Source organism: Elaeis guineensis, chromosome 2, assembly GCF_000442705.2.
Source record: "Elaeis guineensis isolate ETL-2024a chromosome 2, EG11, whole genome shotgun sequence".
Taxonomy (NCBI): Eukaryota; Viridiplantae; Streptophyta; class Magnoliopsida; order Arecales; family Arecaceae; genus Elaeis; species Elaeis guineensis.
Genome location: NC_025994.2, coordinates 113,017,377 through 113,040,063, shown reverse-complemented (window position 1 = coordinate 113,040,063; position 22,687 = coordinate 113,017,377). Strand labels below are relative to the sequence as shown.

At 35.9% G+C, this 22,687-nt stretch overlaps 1 long non-coding RNA gene across 2 annotated transcripts; it reads left to right on the top strand.

The window, feature by feature from the left end:
* Window positions 1-1,629: 1,629 nt before the first annotated feature.
* LOC105044405 (uncharacterized) lies at window positions 1,630-22,165 on the top strand. Of its 2 annotated transcripts, XR_831904.4 has the most exons (5): window positions 1,630-2,308; window positions 9,932-10,330; window positions 10,466-14,976; window positions 15,171-15,478; window positions 21,830-22,165. It is a non-coding gene; the product is annotated as an uncharacterized lncRNA (long non-coding RNA). The 2 variants fall into 2 exon arrangements; XR_012139145.1 differs by having other exon boundaries at window positions 10,466-15,478.
* Window positions 22,166-22,687: the final 522 nt, after the last annotated feature.

Genomic DNA, 22,687 nt, shown 5'->3' with positions numbered 1-22,687 from the left:
AATTGCAGTTAGATTACCTTATAGAATCTCCAATTATTAGGCAATGCAATGAACTGGAAAGACCCGCAGTGCCCAAAACTATCAGCAATCCAGCCACTAAACAAGCACTCCATGAAGGCACCACCGAGACACATGCTCGTCACAAGTCCTGCATTCAACCCCAGAATCCAATCATTATTAGCGGAAATGCGGAGAACCGACCAATCAAATATCAGATGTCTAAAGATCCAGACAATTTGCAAGCAGCCAGTACCTTCCTCCAAGGCATTCCCTGCAAAACCAAGGTCCTTAGAAATGCTCTCGAGTAGCTTATTCATGACTCTGTAGCATAGAAATCAACCAAGATCGCAACTTTATAACTTTGCAGCAATCAAAATGAAAGCTTGAAAAGAAGAAAAAGGAAACTCAGCAGTGAACACATGCCCGAGGTATTAGCAATACAAGGAGGAGGAGATGGCGGCAACTCACATGAGAAGAGAGCATCCGTAAAGGACTAGTGGAAGTGTCTTTCAATAAATGAGCTGATCTGCTCTAATATTATTTGTGACAATTTAAAACTTCATATATAAAGATTAGCTATAAGATATTATTTGATTTATTTAATCATGTATAACAACTCAAGATGCGCTCGACGAATAACTGATGTAGGACTAAACATATGTCCATATGGATCTTTAGATGGATAAAAAACTATGCTACTCAATCTACAAGTACTCACATGTTCTTAGCAAAATATTTAGGACATTAATGCACCCTTGGAAGCCTTTAAATTTAAGCATATCTATTAAGAAGAAAATGGCACAGCAAATTAGGTGGTATTACTTGTAACTAACCATTCAAGCCATGTGATTTGGGACTTTACTGCATTTTTTTTCTTAGTCCTCTTTGTAATGTTTTGTTATCCGATTCTTTTTGTTGTATCTATAATTCTACCACCTTACGAAGAACAAATAATAAATAATAAAATTTAAAATAAATGAGAAAATTTGATGACAACGACAATGACATATTATTATCATGTGCACTACTCGTAATGTATTATAATATTAAAATAATATTTTTAATATTTGGGGCAATGTGACATTATGTCATTCTTTACCAATTTTATGGGAAGCTTGGAGAGTAGAATTCTACTAGTATTAAGGTTTAATAAAAATTCATTTGCAAGTCCTCTTGACATGTTTTATATGAAATAAGTGGCGCTGATTTGCATACAGCTTTTGACATAGAAATTTATAGGTAATTTATGCTTCAACGAGGCATCTGTTGATAATTTTTTTTTTTTTAATGCATCTTGGTAATGCAAAGTTGGCACAAGCTTGTATATTATATCTTGGTAATGCAGAAGATATAACAAGGCTCAAGGAAGACTATTCAAATAATTTTTCTTATCTTAAACTTTCAAGCCCTGTTGATTTTATGCGAAACCTTGTGTCTTAGAGATTTATAGGCAACCAGATGCTCGACTTTGAACGTATGTATCATGTCGTCTTATGTAGTCGGCGGCCCTGAACGAATTCATGGGAGCACGTCTAATATAACTAAAGTCGGTAAGAGACTTGCCGACTTATGTATTATTTTTGTCGCCGACTTCCAACGTTTTCTTAACAGTTCCATGGAAAATAAAAAGGCCCGAGGCATTTCGTTGTCCCGCCGGAGTAGGCCGATGGATAGGCGCCTATGTAAAGCATCGCCTACCGGGACTGCCGAATGGGCGTTGGAGCGAACAGCGATGTGGGCGAAACCCTACATAGCGTCCGCTTCCTTCTCCCTCTACTTTCATCGCTGCCGGCGATCTCCCTTTCCGTCTTTGTGGCGCCCTCTCCCCTCCTCCGCTGCCATTGCTGCCGGTGCCGGCGATCTCCCTCCCCGCCTGGTGGCGCATTGTCCCTCGCCTTCGTCCGGCATTGCTGCCGGGGCCGGCGATCTTCCTCTCCCTCTGAGTGGCGCCACCTCCAGATCTTGCCCTCTTGCCGCTTCCTCCAAACCCATTCTTCTCCTTGCACAACCAGAGATCCGCAGTACCACAAACACGATAGAAACCTTACCAGGTATCGGGACGCCATCTACAAGAACCACCAGAATAAGTCTTCTCTCTCCTTTATTCTCTCGTCTCCTTTCTTTCTCTGCGCTTCCTGCGTTCTTGATTTGATCAAAGGGTTCTTGGCATAGCTTTCTAAAGATCGGCACGATGAAGGATTTGGGACACCACTTCTCGGTCAGTAGTAACCAACTTGTCAAGTTCTTGGCATGGTTCTTTGAAGATCGTCCCTCTCCTATGCTTCGCTTGAGCTTTTCAATACTGACGGTAATTTTTGTGGAAATCTTGATTTGATTAATTAGGTGAACCAAACAAACATGGCTATAGGGCTGAGGCAAAAGCAAAACAGCCGATGCTTTGAGACCTAACCCTAACCTACACGCATCTGAGTTTATATTGCTTTGCATTCCCTTGTGTTGGTCGGTGTAATATGCTGCATGTTAACCTAATTGTAGTATATTTTACATCGCAACTTTGTGTTTTGTGTTGTTGAATGATGGTTTAGTATATTGCTAATATTAACCGTATATTCTCTTCCTGATCTGTCTTTCATATTGTTGCTTTATTTTTAGAACGATCTGTTCATTAGAACTTCCAAGATCTGGTAGTTAGTGATATTGCATGCTTGTTTTTTCTGGATGCATGTAGTCGTTGGAACTTACAAGATCTTAAAGTTTTGCCTTAGTGAACTGATCTTTCTGATTATTTTATGTAATTATTTTGTTTTTAATATGGCAATTGGTGATAAAGATGTGTTGTGATATTTTTGGTACCTATTGGTATGCTTGCTTTAGATTATCTTAAATGGTAACTACTGCTCCATGGCACATTTATGTATTATGCATTTGAAATGTAGAAAAGGACAAAGATGTTAAAAATGATAAAAAGCATAAGATCTGTCTAGTTCATCTAGTGATATAAATTATTTTAATGTTTTGTAACATTGCATCGTTAAGATATCTCCTGTCAAAGATGCCATATGGAAAACCATTAACTTTTACGTGACCAAAACTATATTTTGTGAAAAAACCTTCCTCAATGAGGTTAGCTTTTGTAAATTTGAACTCAGCACCTTTCATGCATGATTAAGAAGTAATAAATTCATAAATGGCGGTGATCTTATAATCTGATGACATGTTAGTTAGCTCATGTAATACATAATAAGTTATGCAAGGAGTGATTTGATGGGTCACTGATTTACATAAATATACTTTCAGAATTCTGTTTTGTTCTCACTCAGAGAATATAGTTAGTTATGATTTATATAATAGGTTTCTCTTCTGCTAACTTGCTGACTGGTTGGAATCAGAATATCTCATTTACAAGACCTGTATTATCAAAATCCAGTTATTATAATTATCATATGTTTGTGCCTCTTCTTATTTCTGTCTAAAACCATTCAGCAATTTTTCATTTGAGATCTTATTACTGCAGTAATTCCACTCCTTTCTCTTCTTTTACCAAATAATATGTTTTTAAGACTGGTGATGGAAGAGAAGTAGAAGGATGGGTGCGAGAATATCTATTTTTATCTATTTTTTGTTTGTAGTATCTACTCTTCTTGTTAGTAGTATCAATATAACAGGATTCTTTCCGGTTGGAATCAGGATTTCTCTATCTTCCCCCTTCTCCCTGCTCGCTTCCCTCTTTCCCTCCATCTCATATGCACATTTTCCCATGACACATAGTAGGCCTACTCTCTCTCTCTCTCACCCCCCCTCTCTCTCTCATTGACACATACACACTCTCTAAGACATTGAACATTACTTTTCTCTGTGCCTTCATGAATTCCATTGATTTTTTCTTTGTATTATATTTCTAAAGCATTTTCTTGCCATGTATGTGATAGGCAATATGGTGCATGAGTTGGATTTTAAGGGCAATATTGTCCTCATTGTTCTTAAAATCATCACATTAACTCTCTATTTTCTAGTTCCATACCTAATGAAGATACTGTTTATTCGTGTAACTATTATTATCCTACAACTCCTTGGTTCCATCAACAAGGTCAATATCCACAAATACTTCTTTTATAAATAACCTCCCTAACTTCAGATCTTGCTCTATCTTCAAGGGAAGGAACATTTTAAGTGAATAAGACAAAAAAAAAAGCCTCATTTAGAATTCTTGATTTGTATTATCAAAATCTAGTTATTATAATTATCGTATGCTAGCTCCACTTCTTATTTCTGTCTAAAGCCATGCAAAAATCTCTATTTGAGATATCATTACTGCAGTAATTCTGCTTCTTGCTCTTCTTTTAACAAATAGTGTGTTTTAAGACTAGAGATGGAAGAAGAGTGGTTTTTAAACTTATATTCTGTTTTAAATTTTATTATTGCTATTGCTATTGTTGTTATTATTACTGCCACGCTGATTGTACCTTTTAGTTGTTTATTGTTTTTGTGTCTTTACTCTCACAAGTTCAGTTAAGCTTCTCTTTTTTCTTTTTTTTTTTCTTTTTTTTTAAGGTTTTTACTTTATTTTATCATCAATCTCTGTAAATTTGGTTTTATTTTATTATTTTCTATAAAATGGTGCTTGTTTTTGTATACTTATCAAGTATTTCATTTATATATAGAGATATTTTTTGAAAGAGTTTTGCTATTGGCACCTGTTTAAGTCATAAAAGAAGTTCCCTGGGCTACATGGCCTAGGAGTTGTTTTGATTTTTCAGGGGTTGGTTGAATAACAACGTGCTGCAGCTAGCACATTTTGGGTGCGGAACTTTTTGTTGACAAAATGGTGCATTCCAAAAGCTCACTCTCTCTCTCTCTCTCTTTTTTTAATTTTTTAATTTTTTTAATTCTGTTCTGTTCCATTTTCTGTTTATTTTCCATTTTTATTGTCCTTTTCCAAAATAAACTTTGTATTTTTTTTCGTTTTTTTATTTTTCTCGTATATTCAATGCTTTATTTTGTTTGTTATTAATTTTTTTTTCCATTTTTTCGATCTAGTTCTGTATATTAATATATTTGGTTTGGTACAATAGTCATTTGGGTGCTGCTCAGTGATAGAAAAAATTTCCTCATGCCATATTGTGAGTAGGGAACTTGTGTGCAATTTAGGGAAGCTGCTAAGGTTGGTCAAATACTTGCCAATACCTTGTTGGTGCATAGGTACTTTGTGTCATAGAATGGTGTGCTATAGCATTTCAGTTTCTAAAACTTAGGGTTTACTTTTTATTCTGTTTTGTTGTGTTCTCTATTAATTTCACTTTATTTTTACTTTGATAAGTTTAGTTTATTTCTTTTATTTCTATTATTTGTTCTATATATACAGTTTTTGGTTTGTTTTAATTATTTTTGTTAATTTTTAATCTGGTTTCGTATATTTTTTCGGTATTTCATTTCTTTTTTTTTTTGGGTAAAAGAGTAATGGTGTGTGGGGCTGGTTCAATCCCAAAAAATTCTGCCTGCCATATGGCAGAGGGTATTTGTGCAATTCACCAGGGCCCGGTGCTAGATTCCCGCATCGTCAAACAATGATGCCCAATGCCTGTGGAAGCAAACTATGTATTTGACAGGTTGGTGCCGCAGCATGCCATGGTTGGAATTTTGTCTGTTTTTTTTTGGATTCTCTTTTGTTTCTTTTCCCCTTAATTTTCATTTCACAAGTACACTTTGCATTTTTATGTTTTTTACCCCTTCTTTTTTTTTTATTTTGTTATCTTGTTCATATTCACAAACTTTGACTTTTTTTTTGTTATCTGTTTATTTTTTTCCATAATCTGTTTTTTCGTATTTGTTTGGGTCGTTATTTTATTTTTGTTTTTCCAAAAGAGTAATGCTGTGGCAGGCAACCTGGTCATACGAAATTCCCTTGTCCTACATGGAGGAAATCGGTGCATGATTCATGGGGGCTGTGCAATTAAAAAAGGGGTTGGCTGCATAAGTATGTGTCATGACAGTGCCATGTCAGGTTGGGGCACTTTCTGTGGGACAGAGAGGTGCTTCATAGCATTATCTGTTGAAAATTCAGTTTTGCATGGTGCCTGTTCATTTACTTTCTACAATCGGTTTATTTTCCATTTTTATTGCACAATTTCAGGTTTGTATTCTCTCTCTCTCTCTCTCTCTCTCTCTTTTGAAGTTTTCTTTTTCTTTGGTCATTGTTTTTCTATATCCTCAGTTTTAAAGTTTATTTATTATGTATTTTAATTTTGTAATATGGTTCCATGGACTGCTTTGAAATTTCTTTTTTCTTGCTTTTTTTTTTTCTTTTATTTTTGAAAGATTGATGCTTTGAGTTGCCACTGAGACACAAAAGGTTCCTTGTTCCATGTGGTAAGGGAGATCATGGTGATTCGAGGGGGCTACTGCAAGTCATGAGGGATCAGTCAAATAACAGTGGCAAATTTGCACCATGTCATTAGTGGTTTTTTTTCCCTCTTTGTCAAAGGGAGATTGATGCTTTGCGTAAACACACAATAATTTCTTTGTTCCAGGTGGTAGAGGACTAAGAGGAGATTGTGGTGATTTGAGGGTAGGGGTGGAAATAGGCCAGGCCAGGCTTTGGCTTAAACAGGCCAGGTCTGTATTGTAAAATACTAGCCTGAGCCTGGCCTGTTGGACTGGTTCAGGCTTAAAATGAGGCTCGGTCTGGCCTGTTTTGCAAAATAGAAAAGCCTAGCCTAGCCTGAAAGCCGATTTAAAAAGACTCTTCCGTCTTCTTGATTCTTGAAAGGACTAAGATAATTAGATATTGATGGGTAAGATCAATAATTAATTAATTATATATATTAATAAAATAATAATTTTTATTAAATTATATATATATATATATATATAATTTATACAGGCCAGCCTGCAGGCTTTCAGGCCAGTCTTTGGAATTTTAGGCCTGATCTATTTATTTAAACAGGCCTTTTTAAAAGCCTATACCTGGCTTATTTAGATAAATAGGTTAGGTCAGGCCAGGCTGACAGCAGGCCAGGCCGCCTAGCCTATTTCCATCCCTATTTGAGGGGGATGGTGCCATTCATGAGGGATTGGTCAAATAACAATGTGACAAGTTTGCTCCATGTCATTCCAAAAAACTTTGTGTGATATTTTCTCCCTATAACAATTTTCATTTGGAAATTTTGGTCTTACTTTTCAGTTTTAATTGAACATTGTTTCTGTTTTTCTTTTTCCATCTTTATTTTTCACTTTCACAAGTTCAATTTATACTTTATTTTATTTTGTGTCAATCATTTCATTTCATTTTTTTTTTTGCTTTTTTTTTTTGTGTGTTATTGAGTCTTATGAACTTTTTTTTTTTGTATATTAGTTTGGTTTTTCATTATATTTCTATTTTTGATAGAAGAATGCTTGTGATATCATTTAGTCATATGAAAAGTTCTCGGTACTGCATGGTTGTGGAAAATTGTGCACTTTGCAGGGGTGGTTGCTATCAATGAAGGGTCAAATATGGCATGTTAATGCCATGTTAGTCCAGTAAACTTTTTTGTGTGACGGAGGTAGCATTTTTCATTTTTGAAATTCAGTTTCATGTGTTCTTTCCTGTTCAACTTTATTTTTGTTGTCTGTTTTCATTTTCACAGCAAGTTTTGTATTATCTGTTAGTTTATTTTCTTTTACTTTTATTATCTTTTTTTGTATACTAAAATTTCAGTTTATTTTATTTTTTATTTAGTTTGTTATCCGGTTTACTTTTTTTTGGTTTTGTATATTTTCTTTTCAGTTTTTGAAAGAGTAGTGCTATCATTAAGTCCATCACACAACATTCCTGACACCATATAGCAGAGTGGACTGGGGCAGTTTATTGGTGCCGGTGCAATCAACAAGGGATTGGTCAAGCTGGTTCTACATTGGCATGGGAAGTTTGTTGTGGCAGCAAGGCTCACCACAGCATTCTTCCACTCAGTTTATATTTTCTTTGTTTTCGTTTTGTTTTCTGTTTAATTTCTGGTCTATATTTCTTTTTACTTTCACAAGTTCAGTTTTGTATTCTGTATTTTAGTTTATTTTCTTTTATTTTTGCTGTCCATCTTGATGTGTATATCCAGTTCATCAGTTTTTAATCTAATTTTAGTTTGTAATCTTCTTAGTTTCATGCTCAATAGCTGTTATTATACATGATGAGCAAAGGTTTGTATGATGATGATTATGATGTGATACAAGGTTTAGATATTAGTTCAAGAGCACACTGGATGAATCTGTGAATGTTGCAATGATGCTTGTGAACTACCTTCTTTCATTTCATTTTTACTGAAGACTTCTTTATTGTTCACCTTTCCCTCTTCTAGAAATACAATATCAGCTATAATTAGTTATAAGAAGTTATAGTAATCTGCAATTATTTGAATGGATATATTTCTTCGTAGTTCTATATCTATTCATTACTTTGAAAGGAGTTGGCCTTGTATTGGAATTATGGTGAAGTAGGGCCTGTTGCCAACCGAAAAGTGATGGAATTAGATGTCTTTTAATACTTTATAAAGTCAAAACTAGCGTCATGCATGGATTGATGTATTGCTGTCATATGATGGCCATGATTAAATTGAGCTTACTTGGTCTTACTAACTGCTTCTAGTTTAGCACTTTTGTATTATGGGATATGCACTTAGCATATCTCTTTCAGACAAAAGTGATATCTCAACAAAGTGCAATCTTATTTGTCAGCTTTCCACTTAACAAAGGAGGTATAGAGATGATTGCCTGGTACCATTCAGTTCTTTGGTTTATAATAGCAGAGATCTTCGATACTTCTGTTAGATGCATTTGCTTATTGGTCTCTCACGTTAGTCCTCACTTTATTGATGCTGACTTGATCCCATCTTAGTTGTGGAGCTGGAAACACTCTCTTCACACTTCTAGCAGCATTTCCTGATGTTTTTCATGCATTCTTGTGCTTTCTCACCTCTTGTGATTGCACTAGTCGAGGTATCTTTTGCTAATATTAGCAATATAGGGATTTGGTCTTTTTCTTTAACTGTCTTATGTTTGACTGGAATGTATATGGATAGATCTACATTTGAATGGGAAGTTTTGGTCCAAAAACATTCTCTTGAATGAAAAAGTTTTCTGTACTTGCTTCAAATTTACAGCAAAAGATCTAGAGGGTTAGTTCTGCATGGTGAGAAGTGGTTCAGGCAAAAGATCTTGTATGCATAGTTTTTGGCTTTTTGCATAGCAGGAAGGCAAGTGGTGATTCAGGGACTTTCACCAGCCTTTACTGCATGCTTTATAATGATAACAAGGTCAATTAGTACCGTGAAACTGTTGTGTGGGTTTGAGTTGATTGGACATTGATTTCCTGGAATTTGCAGTGTTCCAATTTGAGAAGATACCTGTGGTGGGTTTGGAATGTGGCAATTACTAAGTTTTTGTAGGTAAAAACTGGGCACAAGTTGCTCTGAGCCCCTTATAATTTATGACTTGTAGTCTATATCTTTTAAATGAGATACTTATTAACACAACAGGAAAAGAAAAATAACAAAGCTAGCGTCCAGTTGGACAGCAACTGCAAAATTCCTATGTTACTTAGCAGTTGTTGCCTGTTGGTAACTTACTGGCATTGTTATACACACAGCAGAATACTTTGATCAATGCTTCTAATTTCTGACATAAGTTCCTTAGGTAATCCATTGTGATTTTTAATTATGTTGTTATATACTTGCTTTATGCTTTTTCAAAATTAAGGACAAATTCACCATCATTTACTGTCAAAATAAGCAAGATCTTTTGGATACTCTTCTTGGGCGTGTCTCTGCCTGATCGATGTTTGAATGCAGGCTAATTATCACTTTTTTTTAATTATGTTGATATATACTTGCTTTATTGTTTTTTAATATTAATGACAAATATACCATCACTTACTGTTGGTAAACGAGATCTTTTGGATACTCTTCTTGATGGTGTCTGCCTGTTTGATGTTTGGATGCAGGCCATCTGATAATAGGATCATTCCAGATTCTTCTAGAATTAGTTTTCATCACGAATTTTATCTAAGGATGGGATATTTCAAGAGCTCTTTGCCTGTTTTTTTTAGCAGATGATCAGAAATTAGTCTGCTCATTTTTATTTGAATATTTCTTCATGAAGCCTGCAAGCACGGACCTGCCTGGTGAAGTCTTTTGATGTGTTGAGGCCTTGAGGGTGATGGAGATTTTCTTATTATCAGCATGGGCCCAAGGGTCATAATTAAGCAAGGGGGGCCTTTGTATAGTATTTGGATTTTTTTGGTCATATCTAATGAACTCTTTAAGTTTCTCCATTTGGAGGAGGATATCAGTCTAATCAGTTCTTTACTGTCAGCCAGTGGCCCATCAGCAGTCACCCATCGGTACTGTCAATTTAGGGACTTCAGCTCTTGTCATAATCTCATTTGATCGATTCTATCGATATGCTAATTTTTACTGCTGGGATTCATAGTGCTGTGAATTCTGATGTCCACAATTATGCCCTTTACTAAATTTAGGTGGTCATTGAGGTCTCCAACAGAGAGTTGAATGGCAGTATATTGTTGCAGCAACAATCAGCAGCAAGTTAGCTTGGATTTCAATCATAATCTGGCAGCTTCCAGATTTCATTCTCAGCCACTGAACATGAGGCTTGTGTATTGGCACTTCTTTATTTAATTCTTCTTTTAATTTTAGCAATCTAAGCTGTGATTTTTGATGACAGTCCAGGTCTCTAAGGCGTAGTTGTGAAAGTATTTGCTTGTTTGCTTAAGTGGGCAATTTGATGAGTGATGTGATTTTGGAAAAGCGTTTATTAGATATTCACTTTTGAATGTTCTCTTATTTAAAGAGTTGGAAGGCATGATCCCTTTCTCAATATGCTTAACATGTGCAACTTACTAATCATAGAAAATGCATTCTAAGGATCATATATCAAGATCACTGACTACATAATCTTCCTAAGGGTCTGTTTGGATGGTTGGGCCCAAAATCTAATAGGATTCGTGACCCAACCTCTAAAAACACAGAAATATAGACTGAGTTTGGCCTATTTTACATCTGTCCAGGATCACCTTTTTGGTGGGCTGGCCTGAATCCTATAGGGAGAAAAAAATGACCTGTTGGAGAAAAAAAGACCTCAACAGATCATTTTTTCCTCCCCATGGGATTCTCTGGCCCACACAAAATGTGGTCTTGGACAGTTATAAAATAGGCCCAGCACAGTCTATAATTCTGTATCTTTGGTGGTTGGGCTCAAAATCCTATAAGGTCATTTTTTTTTCTCCCTATGGGATTTGGTCCACACAAAAGGTGGCCCTGAATATTTATAAAATAGGCCGAGCACAATTTGTAATTCTATATTTTTGGTGGTAGAGCCACAAATCCTATAGGATTTTGAGCCCAACCATCCAAACATGCCCTAAATAGATTTGTTATAATATTGCTCCCTAAGAAGAGCAAGTATTGCCTGTCAACATAGCAAGATCATGGAATATGTGATCTTTGTAATTTGGATCATTGTTATATTGCTCTTTAAGTGGTGCAAAAAACTCCCCTTCAATAAGGCTCCTGGACATAAAAGCAGCTGAAAGTCAAACTGTAGTCTGTGGAGCAGGTCCGTCATGTTTTGTATTATTTCGGAGTTTCAAAAGGAGTCATCTTCCTCTACTAGTGCTTTGAAAAGCTTCCTGGTGAACCATGTGACTTCTAGTTGATAAAACCCAGAAATGTTAATTGAACTAGCAACACTGAATTGTGTTAACGTTTATGCATTCCAATATGGGAAGTGAACCTGGATTTCAATGCCTGAGCAAAGTGCATGTGTCAATGAAACTTGCAAATTCATGGCTACAAGCTACAACTGCAGATATTTCATGAACTCAGTGCATTCTGGTTCTACACACAAACTAAATGGTCTATTAGGTTCCCTGCTGATTTGTTTTCATGTACAAGTGACGCCTTACACTCACATGATGATTCAGCAACTGATATTAAACTATGTTATTATGTATGTTAGATTTTCAAGAAAATGCATGTGCTGGTGAAACTGGTCAATTGATTTCAGGGTTGTCTAAATTGGCATTTTCTACAAGGGAAACTTCGCGTATTTAGTCATCTCTTGATTTGTCTTTGTAGGATCTGCAGGATCTAATTCATTCAGAAAAATGTTTGCAGCCTCGGTGGCTGCCCTTCAAAGGGACAGATAGAAATGCTCTGCATCAGCTGAATGACCATTTAATTGAATTTTCAATTTATGGTAACATCGGTCATTCATGAAAAGTAGTCAACCACAAAGGTTGCTGATCATTCTTCCTCTCCAATCGGTTACAACTTACATGCCATTTGATCCTATTTTGGTGCTGCTGGGGGAGGGGCAGGGTTGCGGAATCTCAACATTAGGTAGATGTGACATCAGACAAACCATATGGGATGTATGGGATTATATTGCAAGGCTTCAGGAATTGCATTGTCTGCCCACCGAGGCAGGCAGGATAGCATCTATCTCTAGCATCTCTCCTTTGTTGAACTTACAGTGTTAGGGATTTAGGCTTCCCTAGCCAATGCTTTTGCAACATTAGCGTGCAGTTTCAAAATTATTCGATTTTAAATTTCACCATATCATTTCAACTTTCAAGGTCTCTTGCATGATCTCAATGCTTTGAGACAAATATCGTTTCTCAAATAAAAAGGAATTTTGTTTATGTGTTTCCATTTGTGGTGCATCAATGATAGTTGTTCAAAACTAAGTTTTCTTATAATTTTTAGATTATTGATTTTCAATGTATATGGTTGTGATCAGCATGATTTTGAAAGTTCAAGAGAGTTGTTTTTCAAATAAAAGGAATTGCATTTATGTATTTTCCTTTGCAGTGGTTTATGATGCAGATAACTATTTTGAACTTCATATTTTCTTGCAGTTTCAAGATTATTTGATTTAAAATGCACATAATGATTTGAAAGCTCTTGCATGATCTTAAGGGTTTGAGAGAAATGTCATTTCTCGAATAAAAAAAATTACAAAAATGTGTCTCTGCAATACATCATGATGCAATTAATTGTTCAAAACTTAATGTTTTCTTGCAATTTTAAGATTATTCTATTTTAAATGCACATAACAGTTAGATATCTCTCGCATGATCTTGAAGGTTCATGAGAAATGTCGTTTCTTACTAAAGGGAATTGCATTTATGTATTTTCCTCTTCAACTCTTTCATGATGCAAATAATTGTTCCAACTTAACACCTTGCAGTTTCAAGATTACTCGATTTTAAATGCACATAACAGTACAAAATCTGTTGCAGGAATTGCATTTGTGGATTTTTCATTGCAATGCTTTCACAGTGCAAATAATTATTCACAACTTAGCGTTTTCTGGTAGTTTCGAGATTATTTGTATTAAATGCACATAGTGGTTCAAAATATCATGCATGTTCTTGAAGGTTCAGCAGAAGTCCTGTTTCTCAAATAAAATGAACTGCATTTATGTATTTCCATTTGCAATGCTTTCATGATGCAAATAAGGATTTAAAACTGAACATTTTCTTGCAGTTTTTACATTATTAGATGCCTATAGTGGTTCAAAACCTCTTGCATGATCTTGAAGGTTCGAGAGAGATATAATTTCTTGGACTGAAGGAATTAAATTTATGTATTTTCCTTGGTGGCACATTCATGATGCACATAGTTGTTCAAGACATTTTGCATGATCACAAAGACTCAAGAGAATTGTTGTTTTGTGTCAAATTGCATTGCATTTATGATTTTTCCATTAGGTTATGTTGGTAAGCTTGCATCAATTTTACATGAATAGAAATCGCTTATAAGCAGATATAGTTATTCTTCATGCTTAAAATGTTCATGCGTTAATGCTTTCATCAATATATGGTGAAATTATAGCCATATGTTTAAGATGCAGATATTGTGAACCATATATATCAATTTTATGATATAACACAAGCTCTACAGATTGCATTGGTGAAAGCTCCACAAATTTATCGTTTCTTACCCATGTTCGTTGCACATGATGAATTCTAGTAAGCAATAACTCATGGTACTGTATCATTCAGCTATAATTCCATCAATAGTATTCAATTGAGCTCTGCAAATGATGTATATACTAATATACAAGCAGATCTAGTTTTGTGCTGTAACTGGTGGATATGATATCCTGTTGTCTATCAAAAAACGAACCTGTGCTTTGCAGTATATCCAGAGCATACTGGATTGTGGAGGTCAACAGAAGAGAAGAATCCAGCAAAGCTAGTCCATCTGTTGCATGAGGATCCTAAGAGCCGGTCAGAAGTCTTAAAAAAGATGAGCTAGTCACTGCTATTGGTTTGAAATTTCTGATTTTTGCTAGCATTGCTTGTTTTTTGTTTTTGTTTTGTGATTGTAAACAAACTAAATCCACCTCCCTGAACATGTCATATTTATTATGTGATACTAACAAAAGATTAAATGTCAGATTACCTATCTCATGCTTTTTCTTTGTTGTTAGAAAGCCCTTCCATAAATAGTGCTTGACTCGATCACTTGCAGATGCATGCCAAAAAACATGCCTAATAATTTGTATAAGAGCAGTATTTTCATTGTAATTTGCTCATCAGTTAGATTATAACCATGCATAAAACACTCTCTCTAGAATGTTCGTGTATTTTCACCTTGCCAACATTTAAGAAAATAAATTATAATGATACAAAATTTGGCTTTATTTTTTTTAAAACTAATAAGGTCAAATACTTCTTTCTCTTTTACACGTTTACTGTGTGCAGACTCTGAACGTGAATCATCAGAACTACAGAGTGAACTGCTCGATGAATTCGGTGGTGGCATGAGACTTTAATGACGGTTGGACCTAAAACCCTCCCAGTGCTGCAGCCTCTTAACACTCGAGCTCGCCATTGTTCAAATCATCTCTCTTCTTTCTCCTCCCATTGCCCAAGTTCAAGCTTGAGATTTTCTTGATTTGTAGAGATGGCATGTGAGTGCTGCAGGACAGATCAAAGACAGGGAGCCTCTTCTTATCTTTGTAGGACACACGCTAAAACTTATTCTCACAATCAGTTTGTCAATCTCCATTTATATAGTCTCCCTTTCTTTGATCACATGTTTCGTAGTGACTCCTATTACCCTGAAATGCTTGGAAGCATGTTATAGATAAGAAGAATAATGTAAGCTTTATTACATGTATAAGAAAACAAATTTTCTATATTTATGATACAGAGAAGAATAAGACTCATCTACAGGAAGAGGAGGCACAGAAACTAGAAAAATATCAGAATAGTCTGCCTTTGGGTTGAGGGATTCTGCAGAGGAGCAAACCATTGGCTTTTCATACACAGAGAGGCCACATAGTTGCTTGAGAAAGGGGGGGAGGCAAGGTTGGGTGCTCCCAGAATACCAGACAAACCGTTAAAGGGTGGAAGGGATCATATGCAAGAGCTTTATAGAAAGCAATACTTGCCCACATGGGTGGTGACGTAATTTGTCTCTGGCATCTTCCCTTCTCCAGTGAACTTATTAGGTTACAGGTATGGCTTGCTCAGCATATGCTTTTATAATGTTTACCTAAATTTTCAAGATTCTTCAATTTTTAATGCGGAAATGTTTGAAATCTCTTGCATGATCACGAAGGTTCGAGAGAATTTGCAGTTGCATGCATAGAAGTAATTGTATTTATATATATGAACTTATTGGTTTATTAGTATTCCTCAGCATATGCCTTTATAATGTTTTCCTGCAGTTTTGAGATGATTCAATTTTTAATGCGCAAACAGTTTCAAATCTCCTGTATGACCATGAAGGTTTGAGAGAATCGGTTATTTCATGCATAAATGGAAGTGCATTTAATATTTTCCATGTCAGCACCATCTATATATTATCTATTGTAGCACACTCGTGGTGAAAATAATTGTTTGAGACATTGGGTGTTATCATGAAGTTTCCGGAGAACTTTCATTTCATGAATACATAGACTGATATTTTTTAGTTTTCCACTGGATTTGTTGATAGAGTTGGTAAATTCCCATCGTATATTAAGTGTTGATGTGTGTGTATATTTGTTCTTGATGCTTCTGGAACATTCATATATTAGTGATTTGCTTCTGTGTTCAATGTAATCATGCAGTTGTATGCATTCTGATTCTACTTATACGCATGTTTCATGAACCATATATTTCTTTCACATTATTGCTTGGATGAACATTTTCATGTCAGCAGTATTTCTGGTTATCAACCTTATTGCCTGTATTTGTTAATTTTGTAATTGCATGATTTGTTTATTGCAGAGATGCAACCACAATTGGCTATTTATTTTCTAAACAATTAGTCCAATGAGATTTCAATTTGTACTGTTTTCTTCTTGCATATGCAAAACCAGGAGGATATAATTATACATGATTAAAAGTTACTTTGAAGGATTTATTACTGCATATTGTTATATATTGATTAGACTCTCTTTGAGGTCTATATACGAGCCTGTGTAATTCCACCTTATTATCTCTATACCTTTTCCCTTTCAAGAAAACTTCATGTGGAAAAACTTTTTATGTATGATAGGTATTTTTGGTTTAGAATTAAGCTACAATAATAATTTTGTCAATCATACTTTACAGCAGTGGGCATCCTGTTCAAAGCAATGGTGCCCAAAGAGAGTATCTCATGCAATGAGGTTGTGTTGTGAATCTTTAACAAATCAGGAGGCTTCCAATCAGTGCTAAATGATGGAAATTCTGTTCTGTGTTGTTGTTGCCTATTATATAAGTATTCCAAGATGCTGTATTATTTGAATGTCAAGAATTTATTTCCTCCTTTCTGAAGTGGCAAGGGCTGATTAGTCGATTGATTTATCTGTAGCTTGATGAAGCAAACATGTAAAACATGACCAGTAGGAGATTAACATGCCCAAGCCGTAAGAAAGTGCCCAAATTCACATTAGTTTCGGATAAAAGTAACACCATCCTATATGGCTTAGACCTCAAAGTAAAGCATATTTTTGTTGTGAAACTTTACCAAGTCAGGAGGGTTTGCAGTGCAAAGTGATGGAAATTTAGTTTTGGGATGTTGTTGCTTATTATGCAAGTACTTCAAGATGCATTATTTGAATGTAAAGACTTCATTTTTTTTGCTCACCTCTTAAGTGGAAAGGGCGGATCAACCATTTGATCATTCTGTAGCGTGATGGAGCAAACATCTAGAACATGACTGGTAGGAGATTAACATGCCTCATCTATAAGAAACTGCCTAAAGTCATAAAAGTTTCACATGTAAAATAGTGCAGAACATAAGGCACTTAGAAGGGACAGGGCTTCTATTTTGCAGGGTGTTGACCCTCGATTTGGCCCCAGTTACTCAAGTTCAGTGAGTGTTAGGTTCAGTTTGCCTAGAGACCTTTTGAAGAGGGTTGGAGGGGGTTGGGTATAGGGTAGGGCATGGGGTAGAACCCTTCCCTAGTCTCAAAGAAGAAGAAAACCACATTATATAGCTTAGCCCTCAAAACAGAGAATAACCACCTTATATATCTTACTCAAAGCAGAGCATATTGAATCCTTGGGAGTCAACAAGAGAAACATAAAGCATAGGTAACATATTGCTACATAGGGATCCTCCACATTCCATTCTCTGGAGCAGGGCACTTCAGTGTTTTCCAATGGAATTGGAGCTTCAAAAAGAGGAGTTAATCCCCACCATTGAAAAGTTTCCTGATGAAGTCGAGCTGCTGCTGTTTCTCCCAGGCGCTGCTTACATCCACAAAAGGATCAATCAGCCACATGGCCTCAGTTTGAAACAATCTAGAAGTCTTAATTGAGCTAACATAAGATCCTAATGTTCTGATATTAGAAATGAACATTTTTTTTCGATGCCGAAGCAACATGGTACAAGGGAATTTCTGAATTCATGGATACAATCTGCAACTATACAATTGCAAAAACCAAGTGAATCCAGGTGTTGGTCATCAACCAAATGGTTCATTAGGTTTCTTTGGTTAGTATGTTTCCATTGTCAGTATAACTAAGATATCTTTTACAAAGAGTGGTTGGGGTACTGCTGTAACACTACACTTTTGTATGTTCAGATATATGCATGGGTCGATAAAACTGCTAAAATGATTTCAAAATTATCTTACTTTATGCCATATCCCAGCAGCTCATAAGAGTGTTTGGTTTTGACTCAGGTTTTTGTGCCATGCCCTGAAATTATCCATAGTGTTCAGTTCAAATATAGGAAATTTAGCTCTCCTCTATGGTTGTTGGTCAAAGAGACACAAAGGCTGAAAATTAGTTGATAGATTTTTTCTGATTGTGATTTCTGATTTAAGCTTGCATTCCTCCTTTTTTTCTCTGATACATTCAAACCAATTAAGATCCTCCTCCCTGAAATAAAACTATATTTATCATACCATATTCTCAAAAAATTATTAAATATCCGATGACCTGTATCAAGCCTTTTGTTGGTTGATGGGTCAAAGCCATCTACAAAAAACTCCGAGTGATCCAATTAGGGATCATTTAGATAATTTTATATCTTCAACATATTTCCATCTAAAGTCAAGTCTGCAATTGAAACTTGGGGATTTGTAAGTAATTTATGGACCAAACAGGGACTAATATGATTTTAACACCATGTGAATTCCAAGAGGTACAAATGCAAACAAATCTGAGTCTAACCTAATGTAATGGTCCTTTTTACAAAATGCTCTATTACAAGTTATGTAAAAGGACACAAATAATTTACGGCTCCCAAGAGATCTTTAATTTAAATAAATCCTTGGCCCATCAGCTGCTTCTGTCTGTTCCCTTTCCCATCTCTAGCATCATCTTGTTCCTGGTTTCCTCCATCTCCAAACACCGGCAACCACCACATGGCAAAATTCGGAGTGCTTGAATTTTGCTTGTAGCTCACCATCTGTACTATTATCTCTTCAAGCTCGGGCGCTTGTCAGAGTCGTAGAGATGAAAATCAACCATGGCACAAGATGCAGCACAATCTAGGATCCTGTCTTCTTGTCTTCGCTCCTCACAAACCATACACCAGAACTTGATGCCCTCACCGTCTTCCATCTTCTGCCCTTCATGTCAAGAGACATTGTAGAAGACGATCCGCAGCTGGCTCCCCAAGATCAAGGAGGCTGATAAAGACATGACTACATCCTTGCTGAGCATCCCAACTCATGGCGTTACTGAACTCTCTGTACGCCCCTCTCCTCTTGGTCTTGGATCCTTGTTGGAGGAGAAGGGTCGGTACGCCCTGTGCCCTTCTTTAGGCTGCTCTAGCAGTCATGCTCCCCATGCATCTTGTCGGAGTTGGGCAGTGCTTGGATTGCCCAGCCAGGTGGTCCATGTGCGCTTGCATTGTAATTCATTGCCATGGGCCATCGGCAGCTGTTATGTAGAGGGGGATTGGATGGATGAGACTGCTGAGGGGTGTCTCTCAGTTCTGTTGGTGGAGGGGGTGGAGCTGTGGGCTCCCAACATTAGGTAAGGGTGGTATTGGACAAAACATAAGAGGTTGGTTGGAATCAAATTGAAGGGCTTCAGAAATGGGGATGCCTCCCCAGGAGGGCGGGGCAGCATCCAGCTTCGGCATCTTCCCTTTGTTGATGAACTTGTTAGGTTACGGGTAAGGCTTTCCTAGCCATTGCTTTTATAGCATTTTCTTGTAGTTTCGAGATTGTTCGATTGTAAATGCTCATAATGGTTTGCAATCTCTCACATGATCTTGAAGATTCGAGCATTTATGTATTGTCCTTTGCAGTGCATTTATTATGCGTGCAGCTGTTCAAAACCTTATATTTTTTCGCAGTTTCAAGATTATTCGATTTTTTAAATGCACATAATGGTTCAAAATCTTGTACGTGATCTTGAAGGTTTAAGCAAAAGAAATTGCATTTATGCATTTTTATTTTCTTTTTACCATATCCATGTTGCATATAGTTTTTCAAAATATAACAATTTTTTGCAGTTTCGAAATTATTCAATTTTAAATGCTCATAATGATTTGAAATATCTTGCATGATCTCGAAGATTCAAGAGAAATGTCCTTTCTCAAATAAAAAGATTTGAATTAATGTCTTTTCCTTTTTGGCACATTCATGATGCACCTTATCACTCAAAACCCTTTGGATGACTACAAAGATTCGAGAGAATTGGCATTTCGTGTGGAATTGCATTTGTAACTTTTCTATTGGTGCACATAAGCAGAATTGCATAAACTTCATGCATAAAAAAACCTACCGATGAATGCTTATGGTTGATTATGATGCTTTGAGAATGTTTATGTATTATTAAGTTGCATCAATAATGGATGAATCGAGGGTGAGCCATGGTGCAACAATAATGTTGCTCTATTGTAACCAGAAGGTTATGGCTTAAAAACATAAAAACTGCCTCTCTGCATGCATGCAGGAGCAAGGCTGCATACATCTAGCCCTCTCTAGATCCTGCACTGGTGGGAGCCTTATGAACTAGGTTGCCTTTTTTATCCACAATGAGTGAATGGTAAATTTGCATACAAAAATGGACATAGACAATACCAAACACTCTGAAATATAGATTTTGTAAACCAATATATCATTATTAAAGCAGTAACTAACAGTTCTATCGTTGAGCTGCTAATTCTTTTATACTAATGAAACATCAGATTTCACAATAATCATAGGATTAAGAATTTCTGATGCATTAAGTTGTTCAATTCATTTTACAATGCTACCCTTAATCTCATTCAACATGTTCTGCATATTGCTCATTACAAGGATATTTATTTCTTAATCTCTAATTTCTTGAGTCTACAGTAATAATCATATCTGTGCTAAATATGTGAAACTTTGGCTTGCTTGAGTATGGTTGGCTATCAAGTGAGTAATCAGAGCCTATGTATCAGTTCGCCAACGTTTTATGAAAGTTTTTTGAAGTGTCATTGTTGTCCTCACAACACACCACTAGATTATAAAAATAAGAGATTCAGACTTTCAAGTTTTTGAAATAAATTAGTTGTTTAATATAATTTCGGAAAAATGATTTATAGTTAGCACATATGGTTTTCTTACATATAAAATTAAAGATGTACCTAGTTTGATATACCTGATGTGCAGCTGACTTACCAGTAAGAAATATATAGTATGAAGGACCTAACAAAATGTAGAAATACATCACTATTCCAGAATAGTGGATGTCATGATGCGTGAATTCTTAGTTCATCCTAGCTACTACTATCAGCCTATTTTATTCGAAGCAAAGGCATTCACTTAGTTGTTTTATTTATTTATAATATTTATGTAATAAAAGATGTTAGATTTTGTTGATTTGTCCCTCTATAAAATATCTATCGTTTGGTACCCTAATGATCCAGGACAAGCTTTTCTTTGCAGGGCTCATCTGTACCACACACATATGTCAAGTAAAAAGTGTCACATCTGTTTTTGGAATTTAGCTAGCTAAATTGTGTAGGGTGCAGAAATTTACTACCAAGAAGTGCAGTGGGAGTTAGACCATAGTCTTTTGTATTGGCATATACATTTCTCTGACTTGGATGGATTCAACTTCTGATTCTAGGCTAATGATCAGATAACTATGCCTGTAAGGGATCTAGGAGTCAATTGCTGATATTACAGGTGCTCCATTAATAAATTCCTGTTTAAATGGGACTCTCTACTCTAAATACATAATATATTGTAAGGACAAAGCATGCCCTTGCATTAAAATTCCTACCTGTGCATATTATCTTGATAAACTGTTTTTGCTTTCATTTTGATGAGGTATAAGTGTTTCATTGTTTATTTACATTCGTTAGCAGTATTTACTTGATCTGGAAACTTAATTTGCATTGAGAAAGAATAGTCATCCTGGTTTGTATGGTGCTTCCACATCATCATGGTATTTGGACAGATCCGAAGAACAAGCCTAGCTGGTGATCTATCATATGCCGTGATCATGAGTAGGTTTGGACGAAGAACGATTCTCTGCTTGGAGGATATATTCCAGTAGCTGACGTCGCAGTAAATGGGCAAGAAAATAATGAAGATTTTGCACAATTTTTCTCTTCCTGGCAAGACTTGACTCACAATGCTGCTACCAATATGTATAAGGATACTTGTTCATGATTCATAGACGACTACTAGCATGAGATTATGTTTGAATCTCATGGATTTGCATGGATACAGTCTTTGAGTGGCAATCATTTTGATAACATTTTGATTGAGTAATTTGAGTGTTGATTTTAAGTCCACCAAATTCTTCTTCCCTCATCACTTGCATCTTTTTTCATCTCTGAGACATTCTTTAAACGGAAAAAATTACTATTGGTTAAAGAAAAAAATTGATTTCAAACTTTGTTTCTTAATGTGGTCGCAGAAATCCAATTAATAATCTTTCCTCTTCAAAGCAGTAAGTTTGTGGCATGTGTCAAATGTGAGTTACAGTTAGACACATCGTCGAGCAGAACTTGTGAAGCATTACTTTGGATCAACAACAGTCCATCAAGACCCTAGTATCAATTCCTACAGTCCATTTCCCTCGTTAGTTGCTGGAATGTTTGTATATGGAGTATGGACAGAGCTCGCTGTGTTTTCCAGTGTTTAGCGTCATGCAACATATACTCCCTACCAAAAGAAAATAAAATCTTGCAGCCTCAGACAGTCTCTAGATGTTTTGTAGTCTGATCCAAAACATCATAGTTTTTGTCACGTTGCATGAGACTTGTATTTTGGGAACCTTTAAGTAATACAAGATCCAATCGAAAATATA